This window comes from Moschus berezovskii, chromosome 13, assembly GCF_049115385.1.
Source record: "Moschus berezovskii isolate FMDL1 chromosome 13, NW_MosBer_1.0, whole genome shotgun sequence".
Lineage (NCBI taxonomy): Eukaryota > Metazoa > Chordata > Mammalia > Artiodactyla > Moschidae > Moschus > Moschus berezovskii.
The window spans coordinates 59,207,883-59,233,242 of record NC_142472.1 but is presented as its reverse complement, the minus strand read 5'-3'; the positions used below and the strand labels follow the sequence as shown (position 1 = coordinate 59,233,242).

Genomic DNA, 25,360 nt, shown 5'->3' with positions numbered 1-25,360 from the left:
ACTTTCCACTTTCACACATTGGAGAAGGAAATGGCAACCCACTCCAGTGTTCTTGCCTGGAGAATCCCAGGGACGGGGGAGCCTGGTGGGCTTCCGTCTATGGGGTCACACAGAGTCGGACACGACTGAAGTGACTTAGCAGCAGCAGCAGCAGCAGCAGAGGCATCTGTGGGTGAATATAGAGAGGAGGGTAGTAGTTAGTCCAGAAGGGCAGGGGAAATCTTTAAGTCTCTACAAGATTAACAATAATTGATTAAATTTTGTAACAAAGTATGGTTGGACAGTCAGGACCCTGTAGGACAGGGTCAGGTAAGAAAATAGTCTTCACATTGTGTCAGCAACCAGGGAAAGATTTCAGATGCAGTGGAACAAGCTGTGGAAGTCTCGAAGGACAAGGACCATCTGAGATCCAGGAGACGGTGTGGAACACACCAGCTGAGCCAAGGCACGAGAGGCTGGAAAATGCGTGAATTCACTCTGAAATGACAGAAAGACTCAGGAGAGAAGGGAAACCACTGATGAGCTGACCTCTTTTCCCTGTGCCACTGCTAGGACTGTGTTTACATGGTAGAGACTTCTGCGTTCCTTTCCATTTGTTTCCACAAGCGTTGCTTTCCTGTGTCTGTGCTCCTGTTTACCCATCTGCATCTGCTGATTATTGGCTCGAGGCTGAGTCTTTATGCCAGGTCTGCAAGTGATTCTCAGAAACCTATGATTTCCATCGCTCGTAATCTAGAGTCACTGGAAAGAAGTCAGTACATAGTGTGACTTACAGCACGGCCTAAGATTTACAGCTAGGCCCTGCAACATGCCAGCTTTGGGAAAGGCATGTAAGGGTTATCAATCTGTTTCCTCACGGGTAAAAATAGAGATCATAATAGCATTAACCTGGTAGGGCTGTCAGGAGAATGAAATAAAATCATGCCTGGTAAGCCACCTAGCATGGCGACTGGAACATCCAATAAAGTTTTTAATTCCTATTGTTGTTGCTTTTAATCAGCCTCCATTCCAACCCTGTATACACCCTGGGAAAGAGAATTTACTTCTAGTAACCGGAAATGGTCCAAGAATATTCCCTAAACATCGTTTAAACTGAATAGATAATGTATCCCATATACATGATTTACCACTTCTCAAATACATGTAGGTTCTTTTGTGGTTAATAAGAACTAAAAACTGTATAATAAGTGTTACGTAGCACTGAAATTCTTCAACAATATGAGCAAACATTATATAGTACTTAGTTTGACAGATACCCCAAACAATTTAAATATATTATTACCTGATTTACTCTTCAGGGCCCCCTATGACATAGAAACTTGAATTAGTCCTAGTTTTCACATGCTGACACTGAGGTAGAGCAGTGCAGAGATGGAACTGGCATTCAAAACCAAGCAACTGGATACACGGTGTCTCAGTTTGTAACCACTGTGTTCAATTAACATAGCCAAGAAGACTTCTCTCTAACTTGTGTGTAATTCCTAGACTAAAATGGCATCTAAGATTCTGTCCATAATGCTACCCATAAATGCTATGATTCTGTATTGTGAGTCCTGAACCATATATCTGTAACATTTAAACAGCTTTCATTCAGAGAATTGTTGGCCATTTCTTCTGAGATCCACGGAGGTGGTATATGAATTTTCTGCTGTTTAGAGATTAAGAAGCTGTGGCATGCCATTCCCAGAAATTCTGCCAAAAGTCCTGGGGCCAAGGGGATGTATAGACCTTACTAAAAGGCCAAGTCTCATTTTAGCAGCAGCTTCTCTTCCTTCAGGGGCAGGTCAGGTTATTTTATGTCTTGGTTTATCCCAGGCCCCTGTGGTCAGGGGCAGAGTATACTGACACATTGAGCCCAGCGGCCTCCACTGAACCAGCCAAGTGACATTGACTTATGACCTCCCACCTTGGGACCTTCATGAAGCATAAGTTATGACACATAAGAGAACCCTGAAGAGAGTCAAAGCTTGGCATTCATTTTAATTTTAGCTTAATGGTTCCCTCTTCTCTCATTTCAGATCAGTCCTCTCTCAATGGCTGCTTCTGAAAGCCGGCCAGCCTCTAGTTCAACAACATTACTTAGCCTCATTATTGAGAGAAAAATGGGAAAGCCAAAATAAACAAGCACTTTCCCCTTGCAAGAGAAAAAATATCCTAAGTAGTAATTACTCCATATTCTTAAATGATCTCATTAGGCATTGTCTTTCCATCAAAATTAAATAGTACAAAGAAACTGGGAGAAGGGAGCTGGTGGAAAAAGCATCATTTCCCTTGAGCTGCTGGTCAAAAGGAATAATTTGAATGTTCTTATTACTTTCTTAGAGGTACAAAAGTAACCATTACTTCTTGACTATGATAAGATCAAGTAGTATCCATGGATTGTTTTCTTATTTTTTTGTCCTTAACTTGATATCCTCCTTCATGTTTTAGCGCATTAGATTAAGAGTTCTTAATGTTGTTTTTTTTTCCTATCTTTTGCGGGGATGGGCATGGGGAATCATATATACCTTGAGAATCTGAAAAATGCCACAGGGGTGCTTTCTTGAAGATTTTAATCAACTGCATAAGATATCAAAGGGTTCAGGTGTTCTCCTATTCTGATTTTCATGTACAATGAGTCACAGGTTAAAACGTGATCAAGAATTACCTTGAATAAGGAGCAGGGACTTGCCTTTAAGGAACCTGAGTTGTGTTGTTGGATGCTTCACTGATTGGAGCCTGACCTTGAAAGGGTGGCCTAATAACAAGGACTCCATCTCCTCTGGCCTCCTGCTCTCTCATCATTGTGACATTTACAACATAGTTTATGAACAGTTTCTTCCACACCATCTCACTGTATCCTTTGGTCGAGAGGAGTAAGGTTTTTAAATTTGATAACTGAAATTCAAAACAAGCAACTTATTTCCTCCAGGTGAGAAAGAGTATTAGTAAGTCCATCACATGCAGCAAGCTGTGAATGCCTCAAACTTTTAACCGAATTCAAAGTCATTGTAGCTCGGTGCTTCCTCAGAGAAGAAAACCTCAGAAGAAATGTACTATTTATGTTGAAACCCAAATGTTGATTTGTTCTTTCTCACTATGATACCAAAGACTCAATGACTGTGAGAACGAATTGAATGCGTCTGCGACTAAATCCTTATTTAATGTGTGTGATGAGTGACAATGGACCACAGGAATAAGTAGAATCAAGAAAATATGTAGATGCAGGAATATGTAGAATCAAGAAAGCCTACATGGGTAGTTTCATGTGGTGAAAAAGGTACCAAGTAGAATAGAATGTGATGTTGAAAAATTAGTGCCTCTTCAGCACTCCTACATTTTCCGGCCCAGGTCCTGAGTTCTAATTGGAAAGGATGTGTAATTGTGAGGGTCAAATAAATATCTGTTTCATCTCTGGAGGGGTGAAGACAGAACAGAAACTAGTCCCCACTGGTGTCTGTACAGCCTAATTCTCATTCCTCCCTCCTGCAGAGGCTGCACTTGGAAACGTCCCTTCCTGTTACAGGTTGCCAGGCCCTCTTCAGAGCGGTGAGGTCAGACTCTTATCACTGCTCAGACTGGAGGAGGGACGGGTGCTGGAGTGTCAGGTTTAGGCAAGTAAAACAGACACTGGTCTCCTCATTCAAGGGAGTTTGGAAACCATGGGCCTCTCATTTCCCTGTTAGAGAAGCTTTGAACTGGATCAGATCTGAGCAAGCCCATCTGCCTTCCTCCCCCTCTGCTCTCCTTCCTTCCTCTTCCTTCTCTCTTTCTCCTTCTGAAAATTATAGGCAGGGAAATATATGTGTAGATAGTTAAGGGTCTGTTGGACTTCTAGTCTACAGTATGACAGACTACGTCTTCTGAACACCAGGACACAGAATTTCATCACCTTGTGATGGACACATTTCATTTTACAGATTCAGGAAATGGGTGTTCAATGGGTTAAGAGATGGTCCAAAGCCACAGAATTAGTTTGAGGGACAGAAGTGATTCCTAGTGATGCTTTCTCCAAATCATCAAATTGTCTGCCAGATAATACTACTGTGAAGAGTGACTGAACTGAGGATAGATATGGGAGAGCAGAAACAAAGACCATTCAAATGAGACCAAAGAGAGGTGATTTATTTAGAGTTTAGGGAGTCAGTCACCATTACATGCACTTTGGGGACTTGAAGGTAGAGGAACATGACACATATTATAGTGGAAAAAGGGAAGGTGAGAACAGGCGTGATCTTTCTGGACACTGCTGGCAAAAGCAGGAGGGCTAGCTAGAAGTGCAGCATCCCATATGATTGGTTAGGAGAGCATTTCTTTTTTTCTTTTTCTTTTTTATGGCTAATTAATTATTGAGTTGGAAGCAGGGATTAAATAGAATAGGGAATTTGACCATCTCTTGCCAAGTCCTGACTCTGATGAGCTGACTGCTCAGAGGCCGGCCTCAGAGCTCGGTTGTTACATTTGGTCTAGCCATTGTCTGCTTGTACATTTAGTCTCTCAGGTGGGATTGATAAGAAATGCAGCCCTTTTCCCGTCTCCCATAGAAGACATATCAGTGATATCTTTGAGTCTTTCTTCTCCTTTACCCTCTGTGTTCCATCTATCAAAAATTCTCTCCTTGAGAAATCTCTCTGACGTTTACTGTTTTCCTCCCACCACGTTCTTGTTGAGAACATCATCTCAGGAACTGCCAAAACTCTGACCTAGCCAGACTCCTTCTTCCACTCCCCTGACCATTAAGTCTATCCAGCAAATTGGCCACTCTTAGGCTGTGCTGTGCTGTGTTTAGTCGCTCAGTTGTGTCCAACTCTTTGCAACCCCATGGACTGTAGACCGCCAGGCTCCTCTGTTCATGGGGATTCTCCAGGCAAGAATACTGGAATGGGTTGCCATGCCCTCCTCCAGGGGATCTTCCCAATCCAGGGATCAACTCAGGTCTCCCTCATTGCAGGCAGATTCTTTACTGTCTGAGCCACCATTATCCCCAAACCAAGTGTCTCTGTAACACCCAGGCCCAAAGCAAACGAAACACCTAATATACCTCCATCCTAACCAGTGATGATAAACCTATAAAGTCTTCAGCCTTACTTTTAAATCCCTTCGTGGCCTGGCCTGCATTGCCAACCGAGCTTTATATCCCCTGTCCCTTACCACTACTTTCCCAGATCGCCAGTGCTATGGGAGGTAACCCACGCAAAGAAAGCCCTAGAATAGGCACCTAGTGGGTTATGAATTTGTCCTCAGTTAAGCCTTGTGGTTTCTTTATGTTGTATGGCCACAGCCTATACCCTCACACTTGACAGTCACCACATAGAAATATGTCATAAGGTCAACCTCAATTCATCTTTTAGATTTCTCTTAGTATTTTATAATCTTGAAAGTATTTTTCATATTTGTCACTTCAAATGATTCTCCTAACAAATTTGGAAGGAGGTTTAATATGATATTTTATAGATGAGAAAATACATGCTTTATAAATTATGTGATTTACCCCAAAGTCATACAGATATTCAGTTCAGTTCAGTCGCTCAGTCGTGTCCAACTCTTTGCGACCCCATGAATCACAGCACGCCAGGCCTCCCTGTCCATCACCAACTACCAGAGTTCACTCAAACTCATGTCCATCGAGTCGGTGATGCTATCCAGCCATCTCATTCTCTGTCGTCCCCGTCTCCTCCCACCCCCAATCCCTCCCAGCATCAGAGTCTTTTCCAGTGAGTCAACTCGTCGCATGAGGTAGCCAAAGTATTGCAGTTTCAGCTTTAGCATCAGTCCTTCCAATGAACACCCAGGATTGATCTTTAGAATGGACTGGTTAGATCTCCTTGCAGTCCAAGGGACTCTCAAGGGTCTTCTCCAACACCACAGTTCAAAAGCATCAATTCTTCGGCGATCAGCTTTCTTCACAGTCCAACTCTCACATCCATACATGACCACGGGAAAAACCATTGCCTTAACTAGACGGACCTTTGTTGGCAAAGTAATGTCTCTGCTTTTTAATATGCTATCTAGGTTGGTCATAACTTTCCTTCCAAGGAGTAAGCGTCTTTTAATTTCATGGCTGCAAAAGATATTAGGTGGGAATAAATAAGTCAACAATATTTTTACAGTCTCTATTCTTAGAACCATATTCTGGATATCCATCCACATGACCACATTTTTTTTTCTTTTTCTGACCACTTATTTTACATATTTTTTTCTGACTACTATAGAATACTTGTATAATATATAAAAGGTTAAAAATGAAAGAAAAAATCACTTATAAACACTCTCCTATAGATAACCAATGTTAACATTTTATATATTTCTCTGTAGTTCTCTTTCTACTATTCCAAAATAATTGATCCCAAACTATATATAATTTGTATTACTCTTTGTAATACAATTACTCTTTGTTAATTAAAATATGACAAAGCTATTTCTCCATGTTTTAAAAATTTATAATAAAAATATTCACATCTAATGTGAATATTTGATGCATAATAATTCATTTGTACATAAAATGTAATAAACTATACCCAAACAATGAAACATTTAGTTTGTTTACAACTTTTCTATTTTTTTAAATGCTATCAATTTTCTGTCCATAAAGTATCTTGATCACTTACTGAGACTAGTTCTAAGATTTCTATCTTTAAAAGCAATATTGTGTGATACTAGAAAATTATTTTCTAGAAATATAGTTCTAATTCAAACTGCTATCAGCAGTTAATGAGAATAAACACTTCACCTCACTCCCACCAACACTGAACTTAATATTCTCCAAACCTTATGAAGTACATGGAGAAAACAGTGTCTCATTTTAATTTGTATTATTATTGTTTACTGCCATCGAGACCAAAATTTTTTTTTCAGATTTTCATCAGCTTTTTATATTTCCTCTCTAGGAAGATTTTATGTCTCTTTACCCATGTGAGTAAAGGGGTTATGGTTGTTTTCAAATTAATGGGTATGAGCTTTAAACATTAATCTTAACCCTTTGTGATCTCTTCTGAGGCAACTATAAGAGGGCTAGAGCACAGCGTGCCATTGACTTCCACAGAGCTCTATTTCTTTGTTTCCTCAGAAAACAGCTACAAACCTAGGAGTCACATCTGGTAAACAGGGGAGGTTTTTCTCAACAGAGCTGGATTGGAAAGTCCCCAGGAATAGGCATTTCATCCTCTTTGTTTGTATCCTCAATGAAGAACGCCCAATCCTGGACCATGTTGAGGTACAAAACAGACACTTGACTTCTCGGCTTAAAGTGGTGAGGTGGGGGTGGGTGACAAGATTGTAATGTGAAGGTACTTGCTTTGATTTGCTGGGGGCCACAGAGCAAATTAAGGGTATCCTGTTCCCTTGACCAGCCACAGACTGATTGGAATTCTATGTTTGTTTAAGAAGAGTGTTGACGATTTCAAATAGTTTTTGCCAGAGCTTCCATTAGTCTTTCAATCACAAAATTTTCAAGATAAAGCAAATTTTAATGTAATTTTATACATGCCATAGTGTGTCTATATATAATCAAATTAACACAAGTGTTACTTTGAACAGTTTTAACTGTTAGAAATATCTTTTTAAACCAATAGAAACTGTAAGAAGTAGTACAAATAATAGCACTATTTCAAAAAAACTAAATCTAGCCTAATATTATTGACATAAAGGAACATATGAATTTAGTTTAGACAAACTGCTCCAGCACACATCAGCTGGAGGGCAGCATCAGGGACACAGCACCACAGGCTCCACCACGCATACGTACCTAGCCTCCACTCTCCTCCCTCAAAGGTCATCTGAGGACCTCTCAACTTCTCAAAAGCTCTGCTCAAACAGAGCAGCGGTATCTCTGGAATTTAACGAAGATTGTTATCCAAGAACAGAATGTGAAACTATATCAGTATGATTTAAGCCCATGAGTAATCAAGATTTAGATATTTTATTTGGGTTATAGACATACTTTCCAGGTTCGAGTAAGTGGGAAATCTGAATTTTATGAGCGATGGTGCAGTTGAGGGGGAAGAGAGAAGGCTAGGTCTGGATTAACTAGCCCAGAAAGTCATTTTGCTAGAAAAAATAGCTGCCAATGATATTTGAAAGATAAATTTTTAAAACTGATTTTTTTCCCCAAATTGTGGGCCTACTGATTTCATTTAGCATGTCCAACTAAAAGAAGACTTTTTTTCTGCCCTACAATTGCAACTCAACGAGGATATTTTTCTTTTGCATCCCTGCTGGTGAAGGGATTACTGGAGTGAATAATAAAAAAGTATGTTAAGAAAAAGATTCTCTAGGCTGAGTCAGAAACTATCCTTGTATTAATAAGCCATTTAATTTTTCAATAATTTGGACTTCTTATCTGCCAGAATAGGAAAACACTAACTACTCTATCTCCCACAGAGTTTATGAGCTGTAGACACAAAAGCACTTTGAAAAATTAAGAGCACTACATGAACATAATAAGCATATATACACCTATGTTTATAGCAGCACGATTCACAAGAGCCAGTTCAAATGTCCATCAGCTGATGAATGGATAACCAAAATATGGTATATATGTACAACTAAATACCATTCAGCCTTAAGAAGGAATAAAATTCTGATACATGCTATAATATGGGCCAAACTTAAAGACATTATGCTAAATAGAATAAACCAACCACAAAAGAACAAAGTGAAAGTGTAAGATTTCACTTATACAATGTACCTAGAATAGACCAACACATAGAGACAGAAACAAAAGTGATTACCAGGGGTTGGGGGAGAATGGAATGGGGAATTATTGTTTAGAGGGTATAGATTTTCAGCTTGGGATGATGAAATGTTCTGGGTGGTGGTGATGGTTACATAAAAATGTGAGTATACTTGACTGTACATTTAAAAATGGTTAAAATTTTATGTTTTATATATTTACCACAATAAATAATATTTACTACTGTGTACACTATAAAATAAAAACATAATTTATAGAATAAAATAATAACTAGAAATGATAGTAGATAGAGGTGTAAGTAGTATTGGTAATAAAAATAGCAATAATTTAGGTAGGTTGGAGAAAGTGTTCAGATTGATCAGATTTATGCAAAAGGATGGGCTCAGCTACTTAGATAAAAATATTTTTGTATATTTGTGTAGGTAAAGTGAGACAAAGTGGCCTTTAGACAATTAAAAATTTCAAAATAAATTAAGGACTCCAGAGAAAACTTATATATGTTATAAGTATCCTGTAAGAATAAATTTTAAAATGACTTAATTTTCCCTGGAATTTACCCCCAAGCAGTTTAGGGAAAAGCTTTGAACATTTGCATATTTTCTACATGTTGAACTTTAAGCCCACAGTTTCAGAGCCTCTGCTGTGTTTTGATACCATCCTGTGCAATATGCTATCACTTCTTATTTACCTGTTTCTCTTTCCTGATAGTACTCTGAGGTCTGTGAGGGCAGGGATCATGTGTCTTCTTCAATACTTGAATACACAGTACCCAGTACATTGCCTGGCACTTAGTAGGTGCACAATATGTATTTGTTGAATGAATGAACAGATGCATGGGGATGGAATCATATATTAAGCATATTTTAGAGCTAAATAGGCTTTGTGATACCATTACTGCAGTGGGTGAACATGTCTTAACATATCTACACCAACATCCTCACTAGAGCGATGCAGGGTTCAGGTTCTCCAGGGAAAATCCTTGAGACAGAGGATCAGTAGAGGGTTTGTCTGGGCACACCTGCCCCTCTCAGGTAAGCCCCAGGGGTCTCTGGTCTGAGTGAACCAGGACTTAAAGTCCTGGGCATGATCTGTGCATTGAAACCCCTTTGGAAATACAGGTTTCCATAAGAATCTAAATTATTCTGAGGACTTCCTGGGCTACACATCCATAGCCATTCAGGAAATCCAGGAGAGATATCAGCTTCCATCCCTAAATTCTCTGGCCTATTAAGTCATTCTAGCCCATGCCCCCAAGTCTAGATGACTGGCATGGTATGGGAGCACAGGCCCAGTTAACCAGACCTGATTGTTTGAGAAAAGCTCATAATCTGATATTCTATGGAAATTTTTCAGCTTTTTTTAAATAAAAAAAATTTTTGTGAGCCAAGAAAAATAAATCTGTAAGTCATCCACGAGTTTACCTGAATGTATTGAAAGCTTGCCAGGAGTTCAGGTATTTTTTAGAATAGGCTTCCCTTTTCCCTTCCATTCTTCTTTCCTAACGTTCTTTTTCCTTCCAAGCCCCCTCTCCCCTTCCTCCCTCTGCTCCTTCTCTTCCCTCCTTCCCTTCCCTCTCCTTTCTTCCTGCACACCTTCCTTCCATAACATTTACTGAGCAGCTATTATTTCCAAGGACCATTTTTAGCACTTAATATAGAGGAGGAAAAGAGCAGGCTATATAAAATCAGAATTCAGATTCTGGTGGGGCAGAAGGGGAGACAAACAGTAAATAAAAAATCAGAATACACGGTGACCATTGCTATGGAGAAAAATAAAGCAGGAAAGTGGAAAGGAGTGGGAGAAGGTGTTGCAAATTTAAACAGAATAGTGGGGGAAAACAGTAAATGCAAAAGTAGGATGGGAGTGTGACAGCATGGACTATGAGTGGATGACATTGTTAACTTTCTTAAATTCTTCTGCACTAAAAAACTCTTCTTCTAGTAAGTTGCCATTTTCAAGTATCAGCACTTCAAATCTCTCTAGAAGCCCAGTTCAGTTTAGTCGCTCAACTGTATCCGACTCTTTGCTACCCCATGGACTGCAGCACGCCAGGCCTCCCTGTCCATCACCAACTCCCAGAGTTTACTCAAACTCATGTCCATTGAGTCAGTGATGTTATCCAACCATCTCATCCTCTGTCGTCCCCTTCTCCTCCTGCCTTCAATCTTTTCCAGCATCAGGGTCTTTTCTACTGAGTCAGTTCTTCGCATCAGATGGCCAAAGTATTACAGTTTCAGCTTTAGCATCAGTCCTCCAATGAATATTCAGGACTGATTTCCTTTAGGATGGACTGGTTAGATCTCCTTGTCGTCCAAGGGATTCTCAAGAGTCTTCTCCAACACCACAGTTCAAAAGCATCAATTCTTCAGTGCTCAGCTTTCTTTATAGTCCAACTCTCACATTCATACATGACTACTGAAAAAACCATAGCTTTGACTAGATGGACCTTTGTTGGCAAAGTAATGTCTCTGCTTTTTAATAAGCTGTCTAGGTTGGTCATAACTTTTCTTCCAAGGAGCAAGCATCTTTTAATTTCATGGCTGCAGTCACCATCTGCAGTGATTTTAGAGCCCAAAAATATAAAGTCTGTCACTGTTTCCACTGATTCCCTATCTACTTGCCATGAAGTGATGGGACCAGATGCCATGATCTTAGTTTTCTGAATGTTGAGTTTTAAGCCAACTTTTTCACTCTCCTCTTTCACTTTCATCAAGCATTTCCCTCAGGACTTGAAAAGCAGCAGCATTTCCCTCAGGACTTGAAACCTGAGCTGTACATGGCAGCAGTCCCAGGAACCAATTCCTGACCTTCCTCTGGCTGTTGCCTACACCACACTTATATGGAAGTTTACCAACAATTTACACTGGTTAGTTCACTCATTCATTCATTTGTGAAATATCTACTATGTACCAATCACTATATTTAATGCTGGGGAATCAAAGATGAGGAACCACAGTTGATGCTGTTCACAGGCCTGCATCTAATACTGAGAAACAAATAAACAGAAATAGATGCAACAAAGGATATACAAGAGGATATACACACAAGAGGGTCACTCCTACCTGGGATGATCAGACCTGAAATGGGTTGGGAGGGAGAGAAAATAAGAATATCTCAATTTGAGAGCATAATAGTGATTAATAAAGTCTCTATTTATTACAGATTTTTATGTCATTAAATGTTGACTGTAATATATTAGCTTCCTGGGTTGATATATTACAGACAGTCATAGAAAAATATCATCATTTCTTGCCAATAAACATATTTCTTCTCTGAAAGAAGTACTCATTGCTGGAGGTATGATTTCAGCTGCATAATATTTAGGCAGGATTTTAGCTCATGCTTTTCAAAATAAAAGTTTATTAAGGTTCATTAGTGTTGTTTATGCCCACTTAACTATAAAGTAACAGTTATATTCAAGTTAAGTTCTCACTAATAATTATATTCAGAATTTGGAAAGGCATTAGGGATTAGGTCTGCTTGTCCAATTAAAGTTTATTGTAAGAAAGACAAATTCCTATTATTAACTTGTGTTTCTACAGCATTCAGAACTGTAAAATGCCATGTTGTTATTTTATGCACTTATTTCTCAGCATTTGTCCAGCAGACCTAGAGACAGGGCAAGCAGACTCTTTCACAAACAGAGAAATGAGCTCCTCCATGAGGTGTGGCCTGTCAAGGGCCACAAGGACTGGCACTGGAGAAGCAAAATAAGAAGCCACACAGTCTGATTCCTGAGGATTATTATTTTATTTACAGACTCCTTCAGTTTAGTCAGCTACAGAAGATTTGGAGGTATGTAAAAATAAGGCAGAAGTATTTCCAAAACTTTCCATATCTGACTAACCAAGGTAAAATCAGGAATTAATCTAACAGCTTTTGCACCATGGGCAGAATACTTCTTATATATTTACCTGTTTTAATTTTCACCAAACTGTATTTCAACCCTTTATTTATGTTATTCAGATTTTTTGAGGTCTAGTTCACATACCATAATCTTTACCCTTTAAAGGTGCACAGTTCAGTGAGTGTAGTATACTGCCAACACTAAGTCATCACCGCTAATTCCAGAGCATTTCCATCACTCCAGAAAGAAAACTATACCCACTAGCAGGCATTTTCCATTTTCTCCTTCCTTATCTCCTGACAATCACTAATTTACTTTTAGTAGCCACAAAGTTACCTAGTCTAGACATTTAATATAAATGGAATCATATGAGACACAACTTTTGTGTCTGGCTCTTTTCATATTGCATAATGTTTTCAAGTTTCATTTGTGTAATAGTACATATTAGCACTTCATTCCATTGTTATAGTATAATAATTCCATTGTATGGATATATCACTTTTTATTGATTTCATCAGCTAAAGAGCATTTATATTGCTTCCACTTTTTTGACCATTATGAACATTCATGTACACATTTTTGCATGAACATATGTTTTCATTTCTCTTGTTTATATACTCAGGAATGGAATTGCTGGGTCATTTGACAACTCTGCCAAGCAATAACTAGATAGGTCTTTTACATGTAGTATATTTGCAATAACTGTGTAAAGGAGCCTGGGCCAAAACTCAAAAACAAAATGCAAAAACTAGAAATTTGTGAATTATATAGACTCTAGATTACCCAGGTTTAGGTAATTTGGTCAAATTAAGTCCAACTCTCATTCCAATGAATGGACTTCCCTGGTGGCTCAGAGGTTAAAGCATCTGCCTGCAATGCAGGAGACCTGGGTTCAATCCCTGGGTTGGCAAGATCGCCTGGAGAAGGAAATGGCAACCCACTCCAGTATTCTTGCCTGGAAAATCCCATGGACAGAGGAGCCTGGTGGGCTACAATCCAGAGGGTAGCAAAGAGTCGGACACGACTGAGCGACTTCACTTTCTTTCTTTCTTTCTCATTCCAATAACAAAATAAAAACTATTGCTATAGTAACACTAACTACTCACTAACCAACTGTGATTTGGGGCAAGTTGCTTCTTCTCTAGTTTCCTTACCTATACACTGAAGTGACTGTACCAGCTGCTTTCTGAAGTTTATACACCTCTAGGTGAGGTTGAGGTGATGTCGCTCAGTCATGTCCGACTCTTTGCGACCCCGTGGACTGTAGCCTACCAGGCTTCTCCATCTATGGGATTCTCCAGGCAAGAATACTGGAGTGGGTTACCGTTTCCTTCTCCAGGGGATCTTCCCAACCCAGGGATCAAACCGGGTCTCCCGCATTGGAAGCAGATGCTTTAACCTCTGAGCCACCAGGGAACACCTCTAAGGCCCTTCTTAATATATAGAGGGGGAAAATGAGGCCCAGGGAAGGAGGAAAGTGAAAGAATGAACTTTTATTGTGGATTACGGACTACTATATGGGAAACTGTTTTTTTAACATGTCTTAATTAACCCTCCCAGTATTCTGGACTAAATAGTATCCTTCCTATATTACAAATGGGAAATGAAAGGACACAGACGTTAAGTAACTTCTCAGGTCTGCCAAGCTAATAAGTGGCAGAGCTGAGATTTGCTCCCAGAGCTGCTGACTCTACAACTCACCTGAAGCAGGTAAGAGCATGGATTTTGGAGTCTAAAAGACTTGGATTCAAATCCATACATCAGCTAATGAGCCTGGGAAAATTACTTAACTGCTGTGAGACTCAGTTTTTGCATTTGGAAATAAAATTAATATCATCTACCAAATAGGGTGTTGAAAAGATTAATATAAAATTTGGCTGATAAAGTACTCTCTTAGCTCCTTGGACAGAGTAAGCCTTTAATAAGTGGCAGATGTCTTCATTTTATTTCCCTAAGGTTGCACAGCAGATGGAACCAGACCTTAAGTTTTTTACATCCGCAAACAGTCCTCTCAACAATATTTCTAAAAAATGAATATATTCACTGAGTACCTGGTGAAATAGACAATAAAATGAAAATAATGATGAAAAACATCATCTTATTTTCCACATAAGTCAGAAAAAGATTTTCGATACTATTTTTCCAAATGGTAAGGCCTAATTCTATGGGAACAAAACATATGCTAGATCTTCCCCATTTATACCATCTTGAATTTAAAAAAAATCACATAATGAGACAGGGATCCAATAACCTAGATATGGTCAGGCTTGTTGCTCAAGGTCCTTCAAGACAGTTTCCACCTCATAGGACTGTCATTGTTAGAATTAAAAAACAAACAAAAACAGGATTTGGTTAAGCATTTAAATTTGATAAATACATAGAAAGCCAAACTATAGTTCATGATTCAGGTCATGCACTGGAATAGGAAGAGCAGGGTAGCAAGCAGGGCTATTGAATGACCTCTGTTGACCTAAAGTAGTAGATTCTCCCCCTGGACCATGTGCATAACTGGAACAAGCACACTATGAGAGCTGTTTGTTAACTGTAAATATTGAATATATTCTTTCTCCAAACAGTAAATCAGGGGAATTACTAGTATGACTGAAATAAATATTTTTTGAGATAATTTTTTTGAGTCTCATGCAATGTGAATAAAAAGAAAAACATACTTTGAATTTTTGCATGATTCCCACCTTCTTCTAAAGAGACCAAATCCCTTTGTATTTTTCTAAGGGCAGATATAAGCCAGATCCTTTTATAACTATGTACATCAGAGGTATAGAGAAACTGTTTCTCTATAACATCAATAAAATGCAGATATATTCAAAATTAATTTTTCAGACTAGTGAAAGCCTCTTACTTCAAGGTACATTTTGCTCTGAACTCATTCATTTTATATTTTGAATATGTTGCATACTTCTTTATACAATTACTAAATTCAAAAGAACATGTATGAAGAACTTTCATATCATTAAAATTTATCATTGAATTTGTTATTTGCCCAAGAAATTACTTTTAAAAAGTTTTATTTAAAAGTCAACAAATAAAATTGCTGTGTTAGATGGTACTTTTTACTTTTTTAAAGGACTTACATATAACATTTCAACTCCTGCCCTTGCCCTTTGGCTAGAATTTTGGACTGGTTAGAGTTGATCTATATTTAATTTTTTTTTAATTGAACTTCAGTATGATGTCAATGGTGCAAAATGATAAAAGGCTCTGTCTAATTCCTTTTGCCAAAGCAAAATCTTTTGCATGACAAAATAAACTAAGCACTAACATTTTGATCCCCAGAGACACCCTGACTGATTTTTCCCATCACCCAGGTCTTCCAGGGCCAACGCAGGTGCGGAGAACCTCATGGCCAAGATGTGTGGGAGTTTGAAAGATTCTTGGGCAGAAATTTCTGGAGCCCTTGAATGTCTTTATATTGAATCCACAAATGCTTAACATACTCTTTTCACACACGCTAAGTGCAGGGGCAGAGTATCTTCCCGACAAGGAGGCCACTGATAGAAAGAGACAAGAAAAAGAACAACATAGTATTTATTTCACCATGCTGCATTTTGAGATTTTATATGAATAGCACAACAATTATTCTTCTCAGTCAAGGAGGAAAAATTAGTTGGATCAAGACTAGCTGCATTTCACTGTAGCACCTCAATGAGAAAGAACAGGACTGTGGATCAAGAACATACTCAATTTCTGTTTGAAAAGTCAGCACATGTGGTGCTATTCTTACAATTGGCCTTAACTGGATAAACCAATTTTACACTGACTTTGATAAACTTTTTCTCCATTAAAAAGTTATTATCAGCTCTCCGAGAACAGCTGGTGTCAGCTATTACTCAGATGTGTGCTCTGTGCAACACCCTCCAGCTGGAAAAGTCACAGAATTCCCAATTAGTTTCTATAGTTGGCAGATGGGAAAGAAAAGGGGACATCCCTCTGTGAGGTCGTGGCTAATATATGCAAGTAAGATTCATCCTAGATGATACCCTTACTTAAAAAAGAATGCCCTCCCTCCCCTAGGCATTTCTGTTGGCAACCTTGCCACGTATCAAATATCACTCAGACAGCAAGTACTGCCACAACTGAAATGCCACTTCCCTCCAGTTCTAGGAGGTAGAGCTCCTGCTCTTCATGTTATTTAACAACAAAATGTTTCTTTATGATAATAATCTCCCAATAAGACAATCCTCTGAGACTGAGGTTTCTTCAATTCTACTATTGGTTAGCGATGTTAATGGACCATCCTACTTCCTGCTGCACAGCGTTGAGAGTCCCTGCTCACAGGGAGGAAAATGGTATATCCTTGCATCAATGATCAATTTCTTCATAACAAAACACCCTACAATTTGGCAGCTTGAACACGCTATTTATTTGCTAATAATTCTGTGGGTCAGCAGTTGGGTGGATTCCTGCCCCAAGGTCAGCTGGGTGATTCTTCTACTGCTTGATCTTGCCTGAGGTCACCTATATATACAGTCCCCTGGTAGTGGTGGTCTCACTGCCTGTTAGTGAGGCTACTCTTTCCCTGGGGTCCTCCAGCCTCAAGGAGGTTAACCATAAATAAAGGCCTCAGGGTGGCAAAGGGGGAGAAAGTAGAAGGTGCAAGGCCTCTTGAAGCAGAGGCTGACAGATCATAAGACTTAGCTTCTGCCATATTCTATTGGTCAACACAAGTCTTGAGGCCAGACAAGAGGCAAGAGGAAGGATAAATAAACTTCACCTCTTGATGGAGGGAATGGCAAGGTCACATTGCAAAGGACTGCTGTGTCCATCTTTGCAAGCAAACTATCACCAGAAGCTAGCAGCAAAGAACTTGCAATAAAGAGGTGGCAAGATTCCCTCCGGAAAGAAAATTTGCATGTGTTTCAATTTACTATTTCTGACTTAAGGGTTTTGTTCTCCAATGATGCAAACGCAAATTTATCACATGCATATTATTACAATGGAGCCATCTGAGTATTTGAGTACTCTAAATATTTGAGTACCATTATTTCTAGAAAAGCCCATATTTAAGTTGCTATGCACATAATAGAGAATACTGTACATTCTCTAAAATAATTTTATGTCCAGGCAGTTTCACAGACACTATCAGTACCTTAAAATAACCTTTGGGTCAGAAAATAACTTATTCCTCTTATTTCTTTGGAAGATATATATATTTTTTAGAGTCTAGCATCAGAAACAGCTCAAGCACCTGAATAGGGAAGTCTCCAGAGTTCTGGTTGCTTCCATTAGCCCTAAGTATTGCAGAGAATGACTGTCCTCAGATCTGACCTGAGAGATTCCTTGGGAGCGAGTGAAGTGTTCCAGGAGGCACCCTCATTGTTTTGGAACAGAGACTCACCAAAGTTGACTCCAGTAGTTGCTAACTGGATTTTGTCTTGTTTTGTCAATCATCAGCTTGGAATGGTAGGACGGCAGGAACTGGGGAGCTATCAGCAGTCAGCTGGGGAAACTGACTTCTCCCTGTCTTTGATGGCCTGGTAATCTCTCATTTCACCCCTCCCCTACTCCAGCGTCCCTCTCTCTCTCCGTCATATTATCTGTTTTTTTCTGTCTATTCTCTATCCTCTGGTGTCTCAGACACCCTTGAGTTCATCCATATTGTGCACCCACGTGGGCACTAGTCACATTATAGGCCATGCAAAGGGACCCTGAGGGGCAGGGGCTTCCCTCCAAGACATACTTTTCCTCACTCATAGGAATTAGTATTTATTGAGCACTCACTATGTACCAGGCATGGTACAAGAAATAGATGCTTTACAACAATTACCTGATTTAATCCTTACGCCTCAATGGCACATAGCATTACATTTTCCATTTTATGAATAAAGAAATTTGGGCTACAAAGATACTGATCTTATCCTAAGATTGTCATACACCCTAGCTAAACTGGGACCAAACCCACTACTGGGTCTCCGGAGCTCATGCTTTTAACTGTCTACAGCCCTCCTCCAAAGCCCTGTTTTGTACATGGGTGGTCTATCATTGTCCCTTTAGCTTCTCAACCTTTTAGATTCCATTCCTATCATTATGTAAAAGGTTACTGATGATTAATTTCTCTGTTTATCAATTTCCTTGTTTAGGATTTTAGCTAAAGCTGCAACACTGAAGCTAGCAGGTACTAGGAATCTCTGATCTTTAGAGAGAATGCAGAAAAGCGGCCAGAAACTCCCACCCTCCAACCCTTAATAAGAGGTGGACAGAGTGGTCTTTCTATCCTAACTCCCCACCCCCTTCTTCACCTGCTTCTCTACATAAAAAATCAGCATATACTGGGGGCGGGGGGCGTTGGGTGGCAGGCAGCAGAGTTTACTGATGTAAAAGAGTCGTTTGAATTAGGTAAGTTGCTGCAGGAGTGTAGGAAAGTATGTACAGTGTGAGCTGCTCAGTTCAGTTCAGTTCAGTTCAGTCGCTCAGTCGTGTCCGACTCTCCGCGACCCCATGAATCACAGCACGCCAGGCCTCCCTGTCCATCACCAACTCCTGGAGTACACTCAAACTCATGTCCACAGAGTCGGTGATGCCATCCAGCCCCACCTTAAATCAAGTTCAAGAGAAATGGAAGATTCCACGAGAAATGGAAGACTCCAAGAGAAATGGAAGATTCCTGCCCCCAAGAGAGACTGTCATGTCCCTCCCCAGCTGGAAGTCACTGAATTGCAGAATCAAAGGCCCATGATAGCTCAGGGACTGTGGTGCCATGCAGCAGAGAGTCCCTGAGAAAGCTGGGTGTGAGTCCCTGAGAGTTTGGGCACTTGAGCATGTGGTGCCTGGTCGATGCTCCTGGCCTGAAGACTGCTTAAGGCAGAAAATGAAATGAAAGTCACTCAGTCGTGTCCGACTCTTTGCGACTCCATGGATAGTCCATGGAATTCTCCAGGCCAGAATACGGGAGTGGGTAGCCTTTCCCTTCTCCAGGGGATCTTCCCAACCCAGGGATCGAACCCAGGTCTAAGGCAGAGGCTGACTACAAAAGCCGGAAAGCACAAGTGAGCAGGCAGGCAGCAGCAGAGCAGGGTGGAGGGTGTTGAGAGGAAGTTTCAGGAGGTCAGAAAGTGCATTGCCTAGGATAGGGGATGGGGCCCTGTGAAGAACCCACACATGTGCCCTTTGGGGGAAGCAACATTAAAAAAACTGCTGTACAGCTGATGTTAATAACTGAATTACAGCAGCATCCATCAGGTAAAAGATGTTCGCTTTTTTCCTCTGGTGCTGCTCTGAGGCCCCTGACACATCAAGGGTAGAAGGAGAAGCAGACAGGATAGGAAATGTGGAAACAGTGAATGAAAGCATGGACCAGGCTTCCCTTCCCCGTGTGGAGCCTCTGCCTGGAGTTAGTCCCCAGCTGGGGTTTGGAGGGTGCATGACAGCTTTGAATTAGGTGTGAGGCTGAAATTTTAAAACTGAACTATTTTGCACTTCTCAATACAGTAAAGTGAATTTTAATCTCTAAAGTAAGGAAATAAGGCCATCTTTTTAATAACTGAAAGGGAATGGAAACCTATCATATTTGCCTGAGGAATCAGCCAGAGAGAGGCACGGACGGGAAATCCGCAAGAAGGTATTTGAAGGCACTGGTTAGAGGAAAAATAATAAAGCTATTTCCTTTCTTGAACCTCATGCATAAATGGATTTCAAGGATCTATTTCTCAATTTTCATTCCCCGAAGAGAATCCTGATTGTTAAGCCTGCCTTTGTTCTAGACCACATTGTAAGTCTCTAGCCAGACATGGATTGGCTGCTTGTACCAAGGGCCCCAGCTTTCATCCAGCCAGTGGTGTCCAGGGCAGATGGAAGTGAAGTCAAGGCCTGAAGGACTTCCCGTCAGCAGCTACAGTGGGCAGAAAACTTCCCCTACGGAGGTTTCAAGCAAAGAAGCAGACAGTCAGCGTTCCCTGCAGCTCTGAGGACTGATCAGAGGCATCTGTGCAAGTTCTAGCCTTCCTGAACTGGGCTCAGAGCCAGACACAGAAGATGCTCAGCTTTTCCTAAACATCCTTTGCATGTGTATGTGTGTGTGTGTTTCTGTGTGTGTGCATGCACATACCCAAGTCAATTTACTGGAATGCAAGAGAATCTCAAGGAATAAGCAATATATTTTGTATAGAAACACACATGCATACATAGTAATAAAATCAGAGGTCTTTCCTTCCTAAGGCCTTAGTCTTAAGGCAGTAATCCATCTCTTCCGGGCCCTGGGCTCAGAGTAATTGCTTAATAAATGTTTATTATTTTCAATAACTCTGTCCTTGTGTGTGAGTTCACCCTGACCTCACGCCTCAGTCCAAATCTGATCTTCCTTGATCTCAGCTTTATTTATTCTTAAGGAAGGAAGGAATTTATGTTTGTTTGTTTGTTCCCAGAGTTCTTAGCCCCTCTGAAGTACCTGGGGGATCCCACAGCCCCCACCGTCATGCAGCCTTTGAGGAAACACAAAGCAGTCAACAGACCAGAGACTCTGGTGTGAGCCAGATGTTACCAAATCCCACCTGTGTCATCTAATAGCTGTGTGACTCGGGGCAGGTTCCTTATAGTCTCTGAGATTCTGTTGATTAACTTGTAAATGCAGCTCTCAACAGTCACCTCAGAGTTGTTTGTAAGGCTTAAGCAAACAAAGAAAAGAGTACAGGGAGAGCATAGTTCTTTTAGTAACCTGCCTGTTCCCACCCATGACTCTCTCCTTCACAGGGACTCCTCCCAGGCCCCCAGACTTGTACTCAGATCTTCTCAGTGTTTTGGGGCTTGTTACTTGTTCAGTCATGTTCGACTCTTTGCAACCCTATGGACTGTAGCTCGCCAGGCTCCTCTGTCCATGGATTTCTCCAGGCCAAGAATACAGGAGTGGGTTGCCATTCCCTTCCCCAGATCTTCCCTGTTTCTTTAAATGCCTCTGTTGTGTGTGTGCATAGTTGTTCAGTTGTCTCTTTGAGATCCTTTGGACCGGGCTCCTCTGTCTATGGGATTTTTCAGGCAAGAATACTGGAGTGGGTTGCCATTTTCCTTCTCCAGGGGTTCTTACCAGCCCCGGGATTAAAACGAGTCTCCTATGTCTCCTGCATTGCAGGCAATTCTTTATACACTGAGCCATCAGGGAAGCCCTTTCTCAAGTTGGATGTTAGATACATAGCTTTTCTCCCTGCATTGCTAATCATACCTCCCTCCCCATGATATTTTCTAAATCCAGCTTATTTCTAAGCTTATTTCTAAATCAAGCTTATTTCTTAAGCTTTAACTTTAGTCACAACTCACTTCCCAAGCCTGACTCTCCAGATTGTGATCCTTCTCTCTTGCATAACCATAAAAAATTAAGATTGTCTCAATAACCCTCATTAATTTATGAATTCAGTCATTCCTTCAATTACCCTCCTGTGAGTACTCTGTATTGATATCAGCTTGTTCAGTTGGATCATGAAAAAGGAAAGATCGGAAGACACAAAAATGTAAAAACAAACTATCTTCTTGGAGCCTAGAGCGTGGCAGGAGTACTGCATTGTTGAATGACACATGAATGTCATTGATATGTGATAGTTTATCTTGAAATTAACTCTTAAAGTCTGTGTGCCTTTTTCCTTTTCACATTAGCATAACAAAAACAACACAATCCTGTTTTTTTGGTTTTTTTCCTGTTCTGATAGCTTTTCTGAGACAGTAGGTTTTTACTCCAAAAAAATTACAAGGTTGAACGACTGAATTAAATTTTAATAAATTCAGTTTGCTGATCTCTACAAATAAGAATAATAATCAGTATCTTACAGTTTTTTCTGAAAATCAAAAGAGAAAACAAACACCCAGCATCATTCTAAGAATACAGTAGGCACTCAGCAAAGTTTGCTCTCCCTGCTTTCCTTAATTAGCAAAGAGAAAAGAAAAACAGCTCCCTTTCTCCATCTACCATCAAGGAGCCAAGAATTGTGTGCTTCCCACTCTTTTCTTCTTGATGTGAGACTGGGATCAGTCCCAACCAGGACACCGATATACTGACCTCCTCCCATTGCCTCAAGAATCTTCTTCAAATCAAATTTTGAGCGGGACATTTACAACCTAAGGAACCGACGGATCTGCCGTCTGAAGGGTCTCATGAGTAATTGTCAAAATAAGTTATCTGACAAATAACAAAGCCATGTGCCAAATCTATCATTAAATGACAAAGACTCCAGATCTCCTATCTTAGTTAGAGAAAGAAGGACAGTCTGTTTCCAGTGAAATATTAAATAAATAGATTTGCCAGGGTGGAGGCTTTCCCTCTTAAGACTCATAATACACTAACATTCTCATTTGCATGAGCTAATAGAATATCATTTATATTCTAATTACAGGCTATTTGAATATTGCATTTATATTCTAATTACAGGCCTTTTGTGGGGAAAGCTCATTTGTTTTCATGAGAGGACTGTGGTTTAAGAAGAAAGAAATGGGCAGTGGGTTAGGACCTCTGGGCAAAACAGGACCCAGAATGTGGAAAGCAAAATGAAAAGTGGTGCCTAAGAAACAGAAAGCACTGACCCTTGTGGGTCTGTTAGGGAAAAACCAGGTAGCAGCACAAAAAAAGAGGTATTTCTCACTGTAACTGAAAAAACCAACACATGGTAGATTGTACACAGCTTTAGGAAACCTGCCACATAACCCAACATTCATCCTTGAACTCCTTCCTCCAGGTAAGGTTTCCAGATGATTTTTTGTACTACAGATGATACTCAGATGGGAAAAAATTAAACACATGAAAAATCCCTTTGTCTTAGGGAAAAAGATTTTTGGACTTATAACTGTACTGAATAACTGCTTTTGCATAGTAAGTGTTGATCTTCTATACAGAAGCCCCATATATGAAGTTCAAATTTTTTTTCTTTACAAGCTCAGTACAGTATTAGACTCAATAAACATAAACTGTGCAATCTTTAAAATCAAGTAGGTGCTTCTCTGGCTTTATCTGGGGGATTTTTTCTTAGCCTTCTCACTTTAAATCGGTTTTCTCTGTCCCCTGAGAATACGAACAACAGAAAACACTGGATAACAACTGAGAGACCCATGTGAGAAATCTGGCTTTGCAACTGATGACCTACCTGGGAGGCCCTAGGCAAATTCCCCTGGGAGGTTTCCTCTGACCTATTGCTCTGTCCAAGGAGACTGGATCGTTTTCTTTCTTCTGTTGCCATGACAGCCATAGGAGGGGACTTTTGTTATGCTGCAATGGCTCGCTTGTCTGTTTTCTGTGTCATTCATGAGTTTCTTGTAGGTAGAAATCTTCTTTTCGTATTAGAGCAGTGAACTTCATGAGAGCAAAGTCCCCATCTCCAGCACAATCCTGGCACACAGCTGACTTTCAAGGCCTCAGAACTGCTTCTCCCTCAGCCCAAGTGCCCATGGTCTTTTGCCCAAGTGTCCCTGTGACTGATCTCCACTCTTAGCGCCTCTTCAGTGAGGCTTTTCTGAGCACCTACCCTAAGTATCCCCCTCCAAGTCACTTTCACCTCTCCTCCATATCATTCATTTTCTCTGTTCTTAGCATGTGCCATCATTTGGCAGTCTTAGCTGATCACCTGTTTCTTATTTACTTTATTTTCCCCTTAGGCTTGAGGGCAGGGAGCTTATCGGTTTCACTTTATCTTCAACATTTAGAAAAAATGGCTGGTACACAAATGTTTTTGAATCAATGATTCTGACTAAAGGCTTAGGTAGTTCACCCATAGTCTATAATCTCTGAGTTCTCTGAGTTTAGGAAAAGGAAAACTGGTTCCCTTTCACAAAATACTTGGAAAGCAGCCGACCTCCCCAAATGTCTAAAGCAAATGTCTTCAGAGAGTTGACGATGACTTCCTGCAATGCTCGCCCTGCTGGAATAGTCTGTATGGCACACACTTACTGCCAATGGCCTCATCGTTCAGTTGACCATGACAGCCCTTCTATACTTCAGTCTTACATTTTTGATATATAACAATTTTACATTATTATTATCTATCTCATTATCCCTACTGTTCTACCCTTGCCTGATTTTTTGACAGAGTAATGTTATAGGAGGACACTTAGGTATAGAGTCAGTGGTCACAATAAAATCAAGTTGGATAGAATCTATAATTTGAATTATTACAGAAATGTCAACCCAATATAACTTCTGCTGATCTGAATTATTTCTTTTCCTAATAATTCAAGTAAATGAGTTGCTACTATATTTTTAAAAGTAAGGCCTGTCTATGTATACGGTATTGATTATCATAAAAATCTTGGAGCAGATCACCAGCACCATCTATCTTACACTGAGTTTCCAAATTCAGAGTTTGAAACAGGGTAACCTATATAAATAAGAAATAACACATATTTACTTATCACAGGAGAAACTGTCGAAAGAATATGGTAAGAGGAAATATGGAAAGAAGTCATTCAGTTCAGTTCAGTTCAGTCGCTCAGTCGTGTCCGACTCTCTGCGACCCCATGAATCACAGCACGCCAGGCCTCCCTGTCCATCACCAACTCCCAGAGTTCACTCAAACTCATGTCCATCGAGTCGGTGATGCCATCCAGCCATCTCATTCTCTGTCATCCCTGTCTCCTCCCACCCCCAATCCCTCCTAGCATCAGAGTCTTTTCCAGTGAGTCAACTCGTCGCATGAGGTGGCCAAAGTACTGGAGTTTCAGCTTTAGCATCAGTCCTTCCAATGAACACCCAGGATTGATCTCCTTTAGAATGGACTGGTTGGATCTCCTTGCAGTCCAAGGGACTCTCAAGAGTCTTCTCCAGCACCAGATGCCCTCAAAAGGTTAGCTAATAAAACGAACAAATAGAAACACAATTTGGTTAAAAGTTGAAAAGTGACAACACATATGTAAAACAA

The 25,360-nt window shown here is 40.2% G+C and overlaps 1 protein-coding gene and 1 long non-coding RNA gene across 2 annotated transcripts in view; one reads left to right on the top strand and one right to left on the bottom strand.

Moving 5' to 3' along the window:
* The window catches only part of STARD13 (StAR related lipid transfer domain containing 13), a 525,698-nt gene that overhangs the window by 5,642 nt on the left and 494,696 nt on the right, over nt 1-25,360 (top strand). The window lies entirely within an intron of this gene.
* LOC129556337 (uncharacterized) overlaps nt 18,514-25,360 on the bottom strand; it is a 31,507-nt gene continuing 24,660 nt past the window's right edge. The window contains exon 3 of the long non-coding RNA XR_008685972.2: nt 18,514-25,290. This is a non-coding gene — a long non-coding RNA (uncharacterized LOC129556337). The remainder of the gene's footprint in view (nt 25,291-25,360) is intronic.